Source organism: Alligator mississippiensis, chromosome 3 (genome assembly GCF_030867095.1).
Source record: "Alligator mississippiensis isolate rAllMis1 chromosome 3, rAllMis1, whole genome shotgun sequence".
Classification (NCBI taxonomy): domain Eukaryota; kingdom Metazoa; phylum Chordata; order Crocodylia; family Alligatoridae; genus Alligator; species Alligator mississippiensis.
The window spans coordinates 255,253,783-255,270,816 of NC_081826.1; the positions used below are offsets into that span (position 1 = coordinate 255,253,783).

Consider the following 17,034-nt stretch of genomic DNA (forward strand, 5'->3'; position numbering starts at 1 on the left):
GTGTCCACTCATAGGAGCAGGGCCAGGGGGTGAGGGAAGGGGTACCACTTTGAAGGCCACACGCATGCCTGCTGGCCTGACAGGAGGTTTGCACACAGAGGCTGCCACCGCAACTCTGCCACTGCACCCTGCGCTACCATCCCATGGCCACCTGCATGGCTTTGTGGGCAAGTGGCACAGGGCGCGGCAGTGGCAACCACCGTGTGCCAGCCACATACGTGCCACCCGGCCGGGGAGTAGAACGGCTGGCTTGCATGCAGTGGCATGCCCTGCAACCAGCTGCATGGCTCTGCGGCAGTGCGGGGTGGTGACAGCTGCATGCAGGCTGGGGGGGGCTTTGCGGGCAAGTGATGCCACTGCAGAGCCATGCTTTTCACCCCTGGATCCTAGAGGTAAGTGGGGCTTGGGGGCTGTGGGGCAGGTCTGGGGAAGATGGTTGGGAGCTGAGGGAGTGGGGGTTGCTGCCGGCCCCAGGCAGCACACCACAGCTGGGAGCAGGGCCAGGGGGTAAGGGCAGGGGTGTTCCTCTGGGCAGGGGTTTGTGGACAAGCAATACGGGATGCAGTGTGGTGGTGCCTGCCACGTGCAGGCTTCACACATGCTGCCCAGTCACCTGCCCAGGGAGGGAGGCTTGCATGTGGCCGGAGCATGGCTCTGTGGCCAGCTTTGCAGCCACTGGAGGGGGGGTGGGGGGGTGCGGGTGCCTTGCATACGGCCGCCATTGCCACTTGCCTGAAGGCCCGTGATGGCCGCTGCCTACAAAACCAACCGCTGCCACTGGAGCCGTGCCCAGAGCTGTGCAGCCGGGCAGCAGCAGCAATGTGGTGGCTGGGCGGCATGCAGCCATCCCCACAACCATGCCGCGCTGCTGCTGCCAGCTGCACAGCTCGGCATGGCTCCGTGGCGGCAGCAGGAGGTTTTGTATGCCAGTGGCGACTGGCTGCTGCATGGCCCTCTAGGTAAGTGGCAGTGGCCACTGTATGCAAGCGCCCCCCCTCCCCCCCCGCATGGCTGGAGAGCTGGCCACAGAGCTGTGCTCTGGCTGCATGGAAGCCTCCCTCTCCCCCTCCCCTGGGCAGGTGGCCGGGTGGTGTGTATGTGGCCCGTACATGGTGGGGACCAACTGCGCTCCGCATCGCTTGCCTGCAGAACCCCCCGCAGAGGGGCACCCCTGCCCTCACTCCCTGGCCCTGCTCCCAGCTGTGGTGTGCCACCTGGAGCTGGTAGCACCCCCTGTTCCCTCAGCCCCCAAGCCCCATTTACCTCTAGGATCCAGGGGCAAAGGGCGAGTCTGAGCCTGGCCTTGGCTGCCTCAGAGGCTCAGGCCCCACCCTCCCCCCTTTCCCTCCTACTCCGGGCAGGGCTGGGAATTTCCTGCCTTTTCTGCAGTCTGCTCTTGCAGGCTGGAGCTGCCAGCCTGCAAGAGCTCTTTGCAGAAACGGAGAATCTGTGGATTTCTCTGTTAAAAAGGGAAATCCATGTTTTCTTTTTTTTTAACAGGGAATCTGTGGTTTTCTCCATTTTTCTGTGGGGAAACGGAAAACCCGGATCCCTGTTGATCAGACTATAACAGATTTGGTACTTAAAGCATGTTGAATTAAAACTGCATTCTGCTGTGTCTTGGAGTTCACTTGACTATTTTTATTTCTTGGTAAAATGAAACTATTTTCATTGTGTGTAACTTGCACACACAGGATTAATTTACGTACTGGTTATGCTGTTAAATTGAATTCATGTTACATACGAGGGAAATGTAATCTATGTGGCGAAGTTATAAACTTTGTTTTAAATATATTTATCTTACATAATAGTAAAAAGCAAGCACTTAATTCCCAAGTAACAAGTAAAGAACAAACGATGGGCAAGTTAAAATAAACAGTGTGTTTTAATTGCAAGCTCCTTCAGGAAAACTATGTGGATTAAAGTATCTTGGCAGTAGAGTCATTACATTTTCTTTCTCCTGTGAGGTTTAATTTCAAGAGTAAAGCTTAGTGCCGAATTCCTGTTGGAATATCGCATGCTATTTTGAAGTCTAGAGTCTTAAGTGGAGTGCTCATCTGAGGGAACAGCTTTCCACAAAATTGCTGTCTTCAGTAACAATGGCATGAATAAAGTTCACTCTGGTTTCAAGTGTACAAAATAAAAGCCAGGCATCCAACTAGACTTAGCTACTGGTGTAGCATTTGGCAATAGGTTTGACTGGAGTAGAGCTGGAGGCTTTTTTGAAATCGCTGAAGTGCAGAAGTCAGGTTACCAGAAATTCTGTGCATGTCAGTTAAACAGTTGTTGTAGCTTGGTTCCTCACCTAGCATTCAATTAATTATTTTCTGTGCCAGATGATTGAGGACCCTTTTTATTGGTACAGACTTCAGGTAAGTACCAAATGCAGCACTAGTATTGAAGAACAGCATATTGCAAAAGTGCAATTTTCAAGGTAGAAGTACTTCGTGTGTTTGGTTTTTCCCAATGTTGTTGACTTGAGCAACCGTTTAAAACGGAAAGGCAAACAGCAGTCTTACTGTGGACTTGGTGAAGATGTATTGCTACAGTAAGTACAGGGGGTGGGGTATGGAACTGTATGCATGCACACATTAATTATGCTAGCTTCTGGGGACAGAAGTGTGTCCTTTTACCTTATCTCTGAAAGCTGATTTTTAAATCCCATCTTCCTGGGGGTTGACTCTAAATGTTCCCTCTTCCTTATTATATTATTCTCCCCAACTCTTTACCCTTTGAGGAGTGCCTTAAGGTTAAAACGGAATAGATGCCTATGTAGAGGGTAACCAACTCAGTTTCTTATAACTCTAGCATCTTTTTAAAACACACTTGCCTGAGCTAAACTACTTGCCTCTCAGAAAAGCAGATGCAGTATAAATGGAAGCGTAGATCTCTTTAAAGGGAGCTGAGAGCAACCTTTTGCAAATACCATCAATATGCAGAGTCTGTTTTGTAAAAATGTGGAGGAGGTCATTCTCAGCATAACAATAGCAGGTATCATGCATCAGGGGAGAAAAAAATGAAACTAGCTTTCTAATGTTGTGGCTCTAGTTGATTTCCAAAAAATTTTTTCTAGGAAAAAATTCTGTACCAAATGAGATGTAGAGAACTCTCAAGTTCTACCACTGCTGGAGGAGGAGCAGGGTGGGGGGGTGAGACCAGCCAACAACTAACATGCACAGAACTTATTACACTACAAGCATCTTCAATTAAGCATTTTCCAAGATTCAGCAATTCCCTGCCTCCACCCCAAAAGCCGTAATGACATTCTTGACCTCTGGAACTCTTTCCCTTCTGTGGCTTGTCAAAGCCATAGGCTGGGCATCATCCAGAAGAGCTATGCAACAGCTCTCTATTTGGGCAGGGGTTTAGCAAACAACGCTATAAGCTGAGATGTACTAGTTTGGGGGGAGGAGGGAAATCTCTGTTCTATGTACTATTCTAGTTCCCTTGTAAATTGTCTTGTTTTCCTGTTTTTATAAGGTATTCTGTTCTCTTACTGTAAACTGCCTTGAGCTTTTTTTGGGAAGGGTGGCATGTCAATCAAATAAATAATGTTATTTCTGAAAAATTGACTGGTAAAGGTTCTGGCTGTAACTGTCAAATGCTTAAGCCAGCTTCAGTTTGTGTGGTTAAATCTGACTTTTTTTAACTTTGTGGGAATTCAAGAACTAGGCCAAGTGTGTTGAAACTTGTTCCAGAATTGTAGCAATCTCCTGCCAATGTTGACATTTGACAGACTCCATAAAATGCAGTTATTTTGACACTTGGCTGTAAACTGAGGGGCTGTGGCAAGTGTTGCATCACAAGTCCCATGATGTGATGGTTCTAATACTTGTGTGTTTGTGTGCTTAATATCTTCAAACAGATGAGGGCTGAACTTAGGGGAGCAGGTATGGTTGGGTAAGAATTTAAGGCTTTGGGTACAAGGGAAGAATCTTCTGTCACTAATTCCTAGAATAACACTCATAAAAATGGGTGGACCTCTTCAATGTTATATTGAGGCTAGAGGTGCACCAATATATTGGTCCATATCAGATTGGCACCGATAAAATGAAATTTTGACACTTATTGGCAAGTAGCTTTTTTGCTGGTATAGCTGATTAATGTCACCAATAAATGCTGCATGCATGTGGATGCAGTTGGTATGGGGGGCACATGGCCCCGGACTTCTGTGTGGGCTGGAGGCGGGCTGCCTGCTGTGGACTCAGGGTCAGGGGCTGTTGGCCTCTTCCTGGCAGGAGGGCTGGGCTAGGGCTATGCTCGGGGTGGGTGGCAGTGGTGCTGGGAGGGGTGACTGCAGGGGAGCAGCCACCCCAAAATTTGCCATAGTCCTCCCTCTCAGCGCTATTCCCACCCGTCCCAAGCACAGCCCGCCCTCACCCTATGCGCAAATCTAGGGGGCACATGACCCCCATGCCTTACCCAGGGGTACATGCACGGAGCTGCACCCCTCAGAGTTGCCTGCATCTCTGGTCCATGCCTCGATCCGTCTCCCCCACACCCCTTCCCTTCCCCCACTGACAGACTCACTGGCCTGACATTGCTCTCCATGCTGCTGGGCTGCATATTGGCTGTTGGATCAGTATTGGCCAACATAGCTGGTTGATAATCGGCCATTTATACTGACCAAAAAAATCTTTATTGGTGCACCCCTAATTAAAGATGTCATTAGAAGATGAAGTATTATCTGTAGTTATCTTAATCTTCTGAATTTTTTGTTAACAGAACCAAAGTTAAATAACTTGCTCTATATACATTTACCATTGCTCTCACAATTTCTTACTGCTCCTGGGCTGGCAGGGAACACATAGGGGAAACTGGGCAGGCAGGAGGAACCAGCCTGCTGCTGCTGTCCTGCAGCAGGGTCCAAGTGAACAGGGCAGAAGTGGCTCTGGCAGCTGCTGGTGGTGGCAGCAGCAGTGGCAATAACAGCAGGTGGGGAAGGGGTGGAATGGGAATGGAGAAAATGTGCTGCTGAGGACACAAGAGAGGCAGAGGGTAGAGGATTAAAGTCCTTGTCTGCTGCTGCAATGTGACAGCAGTCTGAAAAGGGAGTGCACCTGGGCCCCTGTACTGCCTCTTGATCTGTCCCTGTTCAAGGGCTACATTCTAGAAAAAGTTCCTTGGTCCACAATAGTCAGACATATGGACTCCTGAGGTCAAGTAGAGAGCTCACATTTACTGGGAATTTGTAGCGAGTGTGGGTGTATGCCAGGGTTTTGCTAGTATGTGGTGTCTCCTCTCTCACTGAGATTTGTATGTAGCTGTTAACTTAATTTTTAAAAAACAGATCAGCTGTTAGTCGGATGTACTTCTCTTTTCAACTTCTTAAATTAAAAATATATATTTGCTCACAGTAACTGCTAGAGACGTAAAACTTCTGGAAATTTTGAAGCCATGGAGAAGGTTTTCTTTTCCTGTTTTTTCCAGAAAGCGATAATTTGGGGAAAAATTGAAATATACTTACTTTCTTGGCACCCTTTAGAGATCTAAATTCACTTAACTACTTTAAGAACATAAAATATATTATGTATAACTTTTTGGTTTGCTCATAAAATTATCATGTTTGGTATATTTATTAAATTTAAAGGTATAGTTTATTCAGAAGGTTACAAATGTACCAATTAAATTTACTTTAAAATGTTTTTAATTTTTGTTACAAATGGAGCTACAAGCTGCTGTGCTCTAAGGAACCTAGCATCTTGGTTTTTGCCAGTTTTTTTTGAGAAGCAGGCAAAAATTTAAGTTGAAAATAAAAGAAAGCATCAACATTATAGTAAAACAAAGTAAGTTATTATGTATTCTGGACTTGGTCTCCTCCACAGTGTCAAGCAGATACAGAAAGCACTCATTTTTAGAAAAAGAGCAAGAGGTGGGAGGAACAAAACCCCAAGACTAAATAAATACAAATTTTGCTACATGCAACTTTGTCTAATCAGTCTTACTTTCTGAGCTGTCACTATTAGCATTTTCTGCTTCTTCTCATTCTTCTTATCCTTCATTTTTATCATCTTCATGGACTTCGGGCAAACCTTCAGGTTTTCAGGATTGAGACAAGCTTCTCTACCCTTTCACATGTTAATTTGTTTCTTGATTTGGTACGAGTATTTCCAAACATAGACCAGGTTCTTTCACATGCTGCAGAAGATGGAGGAATCTGAAGCGGACGAGAAGCAAGAGGAGTCAGAGGCTGTGTTGTGCAAAGGCATTGCCATCTGTGTGCGCCGGGTCTGACCCCGGGTCGCTTTCGTCGCTCTGCACACGGGCTGTGGCCAGCAGCCCGGGCAGGCTGGGTCGGAGAGGGCGGGCGCCGAGCTAGAATTAGGCACAGACACGTAATGGTTGATTTTAAGATTATTTTACTTACACTGAGATGGTCGTGGTATAGGCTGAGAACTTGCTTGAGTTGCGGTTACAACAAAAAACACGAACACACGTGGAGGTTGCAAGGCTCCACGCAGACAGAACACGAACAATCACGTGGAGGTTGCTAGGCTCCACGCAGACAAAATCCGGATGTCCAGGACAAGCGCGCGTAAAACTCGTCGTTACGTCTTATAGTAGGCTCCGTTCGAAGACGGGAAGAGGTGGGCGGTGGATCAGGCCGCCAAACCCCTCTGAGCGACACACAGGGTTTCTATTACCCTGCCGCGCACACCCAGAGTCCCCACGAGATGGATGCGGAGTCCTCTTCAGCTTGGGCGGAAACTGCTCAAGCCTCTTATACGGCTAGCAGACCAATCGCCAGCTGCCACGTGTGAATAATTTAGAACTAGCCAATTGCGGGGCACGAATTTGCATACGACAAGCGGGGAAACCTTTGCACCGTGCATTTCTGTGCTGCAAAGGAAATGCACCCTGCAAAGATCACTGCAAAGTGGCAGGAACACTTCCCTGCACGCGGGTTCTCTGCGCAGCAGAACTCCTCCATGCAACGAAGCTGTATACCCGCGGGGATAATTCTTAGTGCCGAAGCGCGCACACAAAAAATCAGACCTCTGGGTCATGACACCATCATGTTGCAGGAGGGATATGCTTGGTAGAGTCCCAGACTGCATTCCTGGACCAAATACCTGAAGATGTTCTGTATTCTGCAACATTTGAAAGTACCTTTCCAGCATCAAGTCCTAAAGTGTGTTGCTTGTTTTGTAATCCAGTCAAATGCAGTAGCAGTGCTATCATCACTAACATTTTCTGCCTTTGAATTTTCAATCCAAGAGACTTGCAGCAGCATGAATTGATTAGCAACAAAATTCTTCCTGTCTGTTAATACAGTCTTTCACTTTTCTTTCTTCTGTACTTGTAAGAGGAGATGCACTTAAAATCAACGGTTTTTGAGAATCTATCTGGGCCATTTGGTAAGGACTGTCTGACCAAAAGTGCAGTCTGATTCAGATGCAGTGATTACTGAAGAAATTGGCTTTAGAATCTTCAGGGAGTTCTGCAGCTGAACCTAGAAGACATCCTCATCAAGTACAGTGTTCCTTACACTTCTGGGTACTTTAAGATCCTCAGTTATTACTGTTTCTTGAAGAGCTTTTGTTTTTAATAAACTTTCAAATGAGATCACCACTCCACCCCATCTAGTTTTTACTACAGCATTTGAGTGTCACTGTCTTATTCTTTGCATTCTTTTCTTCCTGCTGCTTCTTAAAGAAGATAGCTACAATATGAGTAGCTTTTACATGTTTTATAACTTCTTTTGCTCTTCTATAGATCTCTTGCAGAGTGTCCAACTTCATGATGTCATTAAGAAGCAAGTTTAGCCCATGGGATGCACATTCTATTGCAGTAATATGTGGATATTTATCCATTATGCTCTCCCATGCTGCTTTCATGTTACTTGCATTATCAGTCAGCAAAGCAAGTACTGTACCACTCCCAATCTTTGATATGACTTCACATATATTTTACTACTGATATACTCTGCAGTATGCCTGTTCTCTCCTGTTTCAGTGCTTCTGTAAAAAACAAACAAACAAAAAACTGGTTGAGGTGTTGTCACAAAGTTTGATTCCTTTGCCCTGCACATTTGTCCATCCCTCTGTAAGTACTGCAAGACACAGTGCTTCATTGACTTTGATTTTTTTTTTCCTTGCACAGATTGCATTACATGTTCATATTCTGGCTTATTCTTTGAGCAAGCCTCTTTTAGTCTGCTGGACAAATGTTATGATGGTCTTAATATTTTAAAAGCTTCCTGCCAGTATGCATTTTCAGTTATTGACAATTGCATCCCAGAAGAATATATTGCTCTTGCAAGAGCTTGTTCAGTTTTTCCTTGTTCAGTTTTTCCTGATCTTCAGGTGTTATCTTGTCTACAAATGAAGCTATTGAGAGTCTTTTGTATACTGTTGGTTGCAATATTTGGTTACTTAAGGATGCTGATCTTTTTATGAAGAAGCAGCAGCAGCATCAGTAGAAGGACTTCTGGATCAAGAATAGTGGAAAGAGCTACTTGTATTTTCATCATCATGATCTACCTCCTCCTCCTCACTTACACCTATGAAGGATTTTTTTTAATGTCTGCAGGACACTTATTATGTACAAGGATGTGTTTGGTCATCCTGGTAGCATTTGGAAATGTACATTTCATTTGACAGTATTTGCAAATCACTTTTTTTTTCCTCAGAATAACTTGCAGTGTGGAAATGCTTCCATGTGCTAGAGGCTGGTTGCACTATTTTGCTGAGGGAGAAAAAATAAAAATATAATTTTGTGGCTAGCTTGCATATATAAACACTAAGGTACAGCATCTATAATTTTTAGTAATGGATGGGAGGAGAGGTTTCCTCAGAGTTAACTGTGAACAACTTCCCTGCCCCGCAGGTCTCGCCTCGCTGTTAAGGTTGGGTGATTTGTCGTAAAACATCAGATTAGTAGGAATTCAATTATTTTCATAACTTTATGTAATTCATATATGAACACTTTGTCTTAACATTTTATCCATCATTCTAAGAAAATACTTCATAAGAGGTTTTATAATTTTTCTAAATTTTTTTGCTTTTTTCAGTTTTTCTAATTTTTTGGGAAAAGCCCTGGGGTGGGGAGGGAATAGAAAGGGAAAAAAAAGTTGTTTCCCAAACTTTCCTGGGTTTTTTTTCTGGGCCTTCACATCTCTAGTAACTGCCCACACAACTAGCTTCCCTGCCTCTTCCTTTCCTTTCCCTCCTTTCTCATGTTCAAGCTTCCCCTGGCTCCCAAGCATGCCTTGGGCCTGGATCCATGCCTACCAGGCCTACTCACTAGGTCTTCTAGTAAACTGCTCCTCTTCTTCCCTTCCATACAGATTTGTTGTTCTCCAAATGAATAATCTTGAGCAGCTAAAAGAGCTTTAAGGGGAGGTAGTCTTGCAGATGCATTCACTCTTATTGAATTCAACACAACTAGGCAGCTGTCAGATTACTTCCAGAGAGCTGAAGTGCAGTGTCTGGAGTGGTTTAAGTTTGGTTCTCGCAATAGCCCATGATTGCTGTTACTGTTGTGTATGGAAGGTGGGGAAAATAGGCTGTAATGTGCATTTCAGGTTGAAGTCTTCTGTAAGTTCTGAAGCTTGCAATGTCAAGCTTACATTTTTATTTTGCCTTCTTTCTCATGCTGTCTCAAGTTTAGCTCCACTGAGAACTTTTAGTGATGTAGTTACTTTAAACTGTAGCAAAATGGGTCTATGAGTTTAGATTGAAACTTGATTAAGAAAAGAGCAAATTTACTCCAAAGCAAAACGCATCCTACTTTTATGCCATTTCTGCACAGTCAAATTAGTGCAGACATTTGGGTTTTAAAGAATCACAGTGGATTTATGAGTTCCTTCTATAGTAGCAGAGTTGACAGTTACCTTTTTACAGTACTAGATCACTTTGGTCTGTAGAGTCTTTGTGTACTGATAATGATAAAAACCTCTCTAGGCTCAGAACTTTTATATGTGTGCGGGTTGTATTTTTTTAATAAACTGAGACAATTTGACACGCAACCCAGTGATATTTAGACTTGCATCTTGCAGTGGAAAACTGTAGTTCATAAACATGCCCTTCCCCGCATATTGGGAAGGCCTTAAGGAAGAAAAAAGATCTTAACTTAGATTGTGGGTAAGTACCTGAAATCTGGTGCCAGGTGCCTGGCCATGGGTAATGTGCCTGGCCACATGCCAGCCTGTTTCATAGAAGGGACCTTGTAGATAATCAGCTCCAACCCCTTGCCCTGGCCAGGAGAGAAAACCGGGCTCAAATGACCCCAGGCAGGTAAACATCAAGCCTCCTCTTAAAGACCCCCAGGGTAGGAGCCATCATCACTTCCCTTGGAAGTTGGTTACAGATCCTGGCTGCCCTGACTAAAGTAGTGCCTTTGGATGTCTAGTCTAAACCTACTTTCTAACAACTTGTGGCCATTTATTCCTTGTTACCTGGGGTGGGGGTGGGGGCGCTAGGGGGAACAAGGTCTCTCCCAAACCCTGCTGGTCTCCCCCCCCCCCATTTTTATAGATGGCCACCAGGTGGCCATCAGCCCCCCCTCAGCCTTCTCTTGTGAAGGCTGAACAGGTTAAGGTCCCATAGCCTTTCTTTGTAGGGTCTGCTCTGCTGTCCCCGGATCATGTGAGTGGCCCTCCTCTGGACCCTCTGTGTTGTCCACATCCCTCCTGAAGTGGGGTGCCCAGAACTGAACCCAGTACTCCAGCTGTGGCCTGACCAGTGTCGCACAGAAGGAGAGGATGACCTCCTTGGCCCTGCTTGAGATGCATCTGTGGATGCACGACAAGGTACGGTTAGCCCTACTGACTGTGACCTTGCATTGTCGGCCCATGTTCATCTTGGAGTCAATAATGACTCCAAGATTTCTTTCTGCCACTGTGCTCTTGAGAAGGGAGTTTCCCAGCTTATAAGTGTGTTGCTGGTTCTTCCTGCCCAAGTGCAGCACGCTGCACTTGTCAGTATTGAAACCCATCCTATTTTCATTAGCCCACCCCTGTAACCTGTCCAGGCCCTGCTGTAATCTGTCCTTCCCTTCTAGTGTGCCCACCTCATCCCAAATCTTGGTATCATCAGTAAATTTAAACAGGCTGCTTTTCACCCCATCATCCAAGTCCCTAATAAAGAAATTGAACAGTGTGGGCCCAAGGACTGAGCCCTTGGGGAGTCCACTGCCCACTTCCCTCCAGATTGGAAAAGACCTGTCCACCACTGCCCTCCGAGTACGACCCATCAGCCAATTTACAATCCATCTGACTGTGTAGGCATCAATGCTACAGTCACCTAGCTTTTTAATGAGAATGGGGTGGGAGACGGTGTCAAAGGCCTTGCTGAAGTCCAGAAAGACTACATCCACCGTGACACCTGCGTCCAATGCTTTTGTGACCTGATCATAGACGGCAATCAGGTTGGTCTGACAGAATCTGCCCTTTAATGAAACCGTGCTGGTTGCCCTTGAGCATCATCCCTGCTGCTGGCCCATCACAGATGTGCTCCTTGATAATCTTCTCAAAGAGTTTCCCCAGGATCAAAGTAAGACTAATGGGCCTATAGTTGCCTGGGTCCTCCCTCTTCCCTTTTTTAAAGATGGGGACCACATTGGCTTTCTTCCAGTCATCTGGCACCTGGCCAGAGCACCACAAGTGCTCGTAAAGCCGTGGCAGGGGCCCTGCAATAACCCCTGCCAATTCCCTCAACACCCTGGGGTGGAGAGTATCTGGACCTGCTGATTTGAACACGTCCAGCCCCTCCAGAAGCTCCCTAACCTGATCCTCCTCGACCTTAGGCCTGGCGGCACTTCTCCTGAGTCCGTCTAGAATCTTGGTCGGGGAGTCCCGGTCCCTGCACAAAAAAAATGGGGGTGAAGAATTTGTTAGAGGTCTGCTTTCTCCTCTGGTACAACCACCAGATTGCCAAGCATATCCTGCAGGGGCCCCACATTACCCGGTGCCTCCTTCATTCTCCCGATTTATATTTAAAAAAGGACTTTTTATTATCTTTGATCCTTGATGCTAGCCCTAGCTCCATATCTGCCTTAGCTTTTCTAACAGCCCCCCTACAGACCTGAGCAGTGGAGGCATACTCTTCTTTGGTGATAGCCCCTCCCTTCCACTTGGTGTACGCCTCCTTTTTGGCAATCGGGCATTCACGAATGCCCTTGGTGAGCAAGAGGGGCTTTTGGGCACTCTTGCCCCCCTTGCTTCTTGTTGGGATTGTCACCCCTTGGGCTCAGAGTATAGTCTCTTTAAGGAACGACCACTCATCTTGGCACTAAGTTCCCCTACTCTAGAGAACCCCAGTGCCTCTCCGACTAATCTCAACTCACTGAAGTTGGCCCTCTTAAAGTCTAGGGCTACTGCCTTGCTGCAGGCCCTGGACACCCTGCGCTGGATGGTGAATTCCAGCAAGAGATGATTACTATCGCTCGGGTGGTCAAGGACCTGGAGTCTTCTTACCAGGTCGTCGCCTGTGGCCAGGACCAGGTTCAGCAGGGCATTCCCCCTGGTAAGACTGTGCACCTCCTGGGTTAAGTGGAAGTCCTGTATCTCGGCCAGGAACCTCTGTGAGTGGTCTGACCTGGCTGACTGCTCCTCCCAGCAGATGTCCAGGTAATTTAGATCACCCATGACAACTACATCCCTTGCCTTAAGTGCCTCCACAAGCTGACCCGAGAATTCGCGGTCCAGCTCTTCTGCTTGGTTGGGGGTTTGTAGTAGACCCCCGCTGTTAAGTCCTTTTCCCCACAACCCCTCTGTATCCTGATCCAGAGCACTTCAGCCTGTGCCTCCTCTGACCCCATCTTGCTGGTGGAGGATGTATATTGCTCTTTGACGTAGAGCAGCACACTCCCGCCTTTCCTTCCTGTTCTATCTCGCCTATAAAGCTTATAGCCCCTAATGTTAACTGCCCAGTCATGGGATGAATCCCACCAGGTTTCTGTGAGCCCTACTATGTCTGGGTTTGAACAGGCTATTTGGAGGGAGAGTTCCTCCTGCTTATTCCCCGTACTACAATCACTTTTGTATAGAGGCAGTTAAGGATTGCTGCGTGTGCCACCCCCTGATTTTTTTTTTTTTAATTCCCCCCCCCCCCCCCCCCCGACTATCTGGGCCCCTGTTACGTACCTGGGTACTCTTTGCGTTATGTCACCTGTCTTGGGTGGGAGGTGTCCTCAAGTCTTCCTGAGGCCCCATCCCCTGGTGAAGCTAGTTTAAAGCTCGCCGCACGAGATCAGCCAACCTGAAAGAGAAGACATGCTTGCCTTTAGGAGAGAGGTGTGTAGCCCATTCCGCCCAAGCAAGTCCCTTGCATGAAAGCATGGGTTGTTATCCAGGAACCCAAGGCCTGCCTAGCGGCACCAACTCCATAACCTGTGCTTGACTTTGCCAATGCAGGCCTTGTGTTGCTGTCCTTGCCTACTCACCAGGAGAATAGAGGAGAATACCACCTGTGCCCCCGTCTCCTTAAGCTTGGCCCCCAGAGGCTCGAAGTCCTTCATGATGCAGTCTTGGTTGCCCTGGCCATGTCATTTTGTTCCCACGTGGATGAGAACCATGGGGTACTGTTCTGCGGGTTGAATATAGGCCAGGATCCTCTCCGTGATGTCCCGAACCCAAGCCCCAGGCATGAAGCAGACCTCACGTGCCATGGGGTCGGGATGGTAGATGGAATCCTCCAGTCACCGTAGGATGTAGTCCCTGATGACGAGGACCTGGCATTTCTTCCTGCTGGTGTTTGTTCTCTGCGCCCTCTGTGTGGGGAGTGGCATTGTCCCTGCTGGAGGCATCCCCTTCGTTGTTCTCAGTCACAGCTGCCAAGGCATCATACCTGTTCCCCAGTTGTACCTGGGGAGCCTCCACCACTCCAGCCCGAGCAGCTCTGGATCTGGTGGACACCTTCTGCACTCCTGTGTTGGATGTGTCTCCTGGGGGGGGCTGTATAGTGGACGACTGGGCCTAGAGTGAACAGAAATAGGAGTTGATTTCGTCCTCTGCAGCCCTGATCCCCCTCCAGCCTGCTCACCTCAGCCTGGAGCTCCCTCACCTGCTCTTCCAGAGCCCTAAGTCCAGCACAGGAGGGACAGGCAAGGGAACCACCTGGTGGTATAGGCATAGGCTGGGGTGCTCTGCCTCAGTTTCTTGCTTGTAAAAATGAGAAACCAAGTGCCACAAATTGGAAATAACACTTTGATCCTCAGATACTCCAGAGATAGATTCTTAGCTGTGAGTTGCTCAGTTACTATGGTAATGGCTGTCATAAATGAGGATGATCGTCTTCTCTTATAGATAAATTCCTAGGCAAATTCCTGTAGCCTGTAAGTACTGCGTGGGTAGCTATTTCTCTCACTTGCAGATGACTGTTAATCTTGCTTATTTGCCTACGGTTGGAATGGAAGGGGAAGAGGTAATTCCCTTGTTTTGAATTGGATAGAATTAGTTATGGGAGCAGCAAAGCTGTGTTGTTTTTAGTGTAGAGTCGGGTTGGGGAGAGATTCCTCCTGAGGTCCTGACTAATCCCCAGTGTTGGTTTTAAGAAACTTCTTTGCAGCATCTTGGAGCCGAACTTTTTATCTGAAATCTGTCCGTATCCCCCTTACCCCCTTGTGCCAATTCACCGTAATCTCTTCTCCAACAATGCTGGTACAACTAATAAAATGACATCAGATTAAGATTTGCACTTCTATTTAGATGCTTGCCATCCAAAATAGTAAATGGTGTTTGAGATGAAACTCACTGAAATGTTGGAGGGAAAATCTGCCTATATTTTGCTGCCGTATGGTAAAACACTGATTTCATATACACCTTTTAGAACTATTGTTTTGAGGAATGTGTTCTCACTATATTCCTTGTTGTTGTTGTTGTTGTTGTTGTTGTTAAGAGGAAAAGATATCAAAGAATGGCAGCAGAACTTGGATTTAAAAAATAAACTAAATTACCTAAATTTTTACTGATTGGACTTGAGCTGCTATCCCCCCCTCTAAAACTCTGGAACAAAACAGTTCTTTTATCCTGAGAAACCTTGTGGAAAAGACTTAGTTTGGTAAGAGTAGTAAATAATAAGAAGAAAAGATGTTTATACTTTTTTTTTAAGCTACTTTCAACCACTCGCATCTGGTCTGCATGATTTGTTTCAATAAGCAGCATCCCAAAAGGACCAATTCACAGCAACCGATTTAAAGCAAAACTTCATTTATGTTAAATAGATGTCTTCAGAGTTTTTTTTCACAATGATGGGTTCTTGGATGTGCTCTGGCTCCAAGCTACCATTACATTTCTTTGTGTTGTTTAATAAATGTCAGACAGCAAAATTGAAAAAAAAAACCAAACAAACAATTTTGATGAAAACATTATTAACACAAATATGAGCAATCCTAAACCAGAATAAACGTGTACTACTTACAATAGACCATGCCATTAAATTTACTGGGAGATGATGACCTGCTTTTTATTTTATTTTACTTTTTATTTATTTATTTTTAGACCATACATACAAATAAATTTCAGTCAAAGGAAATTTTAAAAATGAGCTTTTATTGCAGATGATTATAAATTAGTGAGTCATGCTTACTAGAGTAAAGATTTATAAGGGTCATAGAGCAAGGCATGAACTAGCTTCATCAGTTGGAAGCTCTTTTTATGCTAGCAGTTAAAAGAAAAATTTTAAGATGAGGAAAGAGGAGCAATGCAAACAATTGGATTGGATGAAGACTGATGCTTGACATCTATAAATGCAACAGATGAATATTGTATGCATGTTGCGACTAAGTAAGGCACTACACTATTTTAAGTTCAAGTGCATGAGAGGCTTTTTAGTATTCTTTGAAGTGCTGCTGCATTGATAGCAATGTGCACTGAATAGTGGGATACAAGAGGATTTATTTGGTCTGCCTTTATCCTTCATCTGGAGGGGCTTGCCTGTTTAATTTGTATAGCATTAGAATGGGGTAAGATGGTCTCTCTTTTTTTTACTATAGCTCTGTGGTGATTTTTTTTTTTTTTTTTTTTTTTTCTCTCATTCTGGCCTGGGCATTGCACCAACTATGCTTGTGACTATTCACTAATGGTTCAGTTCTGTATAAAACACAACTCTTATTCCCCTGTTTTCTGTAGTGCCTTTCATCTGAAGTGGTCTTCCAGACCAGTGGTTCTTGACCTTTGGTACCTTACATACCCCATGCTGATCAATGCGGCAAAAGCGAAACCAGAAAGTCCCACCATGGCACTTCTGGTTTTGCCGCTGTGAGCCAAGTCCCACTTCTTCCACTGTGGCCCGGGGCAAAGCAGCCCATGCGGGGCCTCCCTTATCCCCTGGTACACTGATGCTGGGGAGTGAAAGCCCCGGCACACTGGACACGGCGGGAGGGGGGGCGGCCAGAACTTCCAGCCAGAGCAGGCAAAGACCAAAACGCAGCACCCACGTACCCCCTGCCCATGTCTCATGTACCCCCCAGGGGTACGCATACCATGGGTTGAGAAACACTGTTCCAGACTACAGGGATTGCTTTACTGGCTACAGAAACCATTGCCTCTGTGATGCAAACTGACAGTTTACTCGCGGTGCATAACAACACTAAACCCCGTATTTTAAAATTGAAAATGAAGTATCCGTGTTACCAAGTAAAACTGCAAAGGAGAAATTGGTCACTGACAGTCAGGCTTGCATTGCAACAGCTTCTGTAAACTAGGCTGTTCTGTGCAGCACCCAGCACAATGCAAGCTGTTGCCACCACTGCCTTTTCATCTGAGAGAAACGGATGAAAGGCTGATGTGACTAATGTGAGCAGGTGAACATGATGCTTGGCATACCCTTGTTAGTTGCAAGGGATAGTGATGGAGGTATTTGCGGTTTAAGTCGATGCAATTTAATTTTCTTGTTTAAAATTTGGCCAAGACATTCAGGTTTTGGATTCTTTAAGGGCCAGATTTTTGGAAGTATCCCTTGGGAACTTGCAATACCTTAGTTAGCTCATTTCCAGAAAGTTAAGTGAAGCTTTGAACTTGGAGAACGACCTCAACTTTCCATGTTGGTCATGGGACCTCGAGGTTTAATAGAAAAAGGAGTCCTTTACTTG

General features: G+C 45.9%; 1 protein-coding gene across 4 annotated transcripts in view; it reads left to right on the forward strand.

Moving 5' to 3' along the window:
* IQGAP2 (IQ motif containing GTPase activating protein 2) overlaps window positions 1-17,034 on the forward strand; it is a 205,894-nt gene that overhangs the window by 15,240 nt on the left and 173,620 nt on the right. The window lies entirely within an intron of this gene.